The sequence below is a fragment of the Microcebus murinus genome, chromosome 2 (genome assembly GCF_040939455.1).
Source record: "Microcebus murinus isolate Inina chromosome 2, M.murinus_Inina_mat1.0, whole genome shotgun sequence".
Classification (NCBI taxonomy): Eukaryota; Metazoa; Chordata; class Mammalia; order Primates; family Cheirogaleidae; genus Microcebus; species Microcebus murinus.
Genome location: NC_134105.1, coordinates 34,863,463 through 34,864,566, shown reverse-complemented (window position 1 = coordinate 34,864,566; position 1,104 = coordinate 34,863,463). Strand labels below are relative to the sequence as shown.

Here is a 1,104-nt window from a genome sequence, read left to right as displayed (position 1 = left end):
CTTGGGAGGCTGAGGCAGAAGGATTGCCTAAGCGCAAGAATTTGAGGTTGCTGTGAGATAGGCTGATGCCACTGCACTCTAGCCAGGGCAACAGACTCAAAAAATAAAAAAAGAAAGAAAGAAATTTGCTGGACAACTAAAAAAAAAATACATATGTGTGTGTGTGTGTGTGTATATATATAATTATCCAGGCATGGTGGCACATGCATGTAGTTCCAGCTACTTGGAAGGCTGAGGTAGCAGGATTGCTTGAGCCCAGGAATTTGAGGTTGCTGTGAGCTAGGCTGACACCACGGTATGGTAGCCTAGGCAACAGAGTTAGACTTTGTCTCAAAAAAAAAGAAAGGCCAGGTGCAGTGGCTCACACCTGTAATCCTAGGACTTTGGGAGGCTGAGGTAGAAGAATGGCTTGAGGTCAGGAGGTTGAGACCAGCCTGAGCAACATAGTGAGACTTCATCTTTATCAAAAAAGATAAAAAGCCTTGCAGCACGGCCGTCGGCACCGCCGCTGCCTTAGCGTTTTTGAGTCATGAGAGCACAGTCCAGGCCGAGGGTGTCGGGGGTCTGTGGATACCAGGCCCGGTCACTATGGACAGTTTTTTCTTTGGCTGTGAGCTCTCCGGGCATACCCGCTCTTTCACCTTCAATGTAGAGGAAGAGGAGGATGCGGAGCACGTGCTGGCATTGACCATGCTCTGTCTCACCGAGGGGGCCAAAGATGAGTGTAAAGTGGTAGAAGTTGTGGCCCGGAACCATGACCAGCAGGAGATTGCAGTTCCTGTGGCTAACCTCAAGTTGTCCTGCCAGCCTATGCTCAGTTTGGATGACTTCCAACTCCAACCACCTGTGACCTTCCGCCTGAAATCGGGCTCTGGCCCTATGAGGATCACTGGGCGCCACCAAATTGTTACTATAAGCAATGATGTTTCTGAGGAAGAGGAGAGTGAAGAGGAGGAAGCTGAGTTGTGTGCCATCCTTCCTGCCAAAAAGTAGGGGGGCAGGCCCTCGCCCTCCTTGGTCAGCCAGCTGCCTATGTGCACCATGTTCCCGGACAAGTTTCAAGAATTGTAAATGTTTCCTCTTCATTGAAAGGAGAGTTTGGGG

At 50.0% G+C, this 1,104-nt stretch overlaps 1 pseudogene; it reads left to right on the top strand.

The window, feature by feature from the left end:
* The first annotated feature begins 551 nt into the window (after window positions 1-551).
* On the top strand, window positions 552-1,104 carry LOC105877609 (nucleoplasmin-3 pseudogene; annotated as a pseudogene).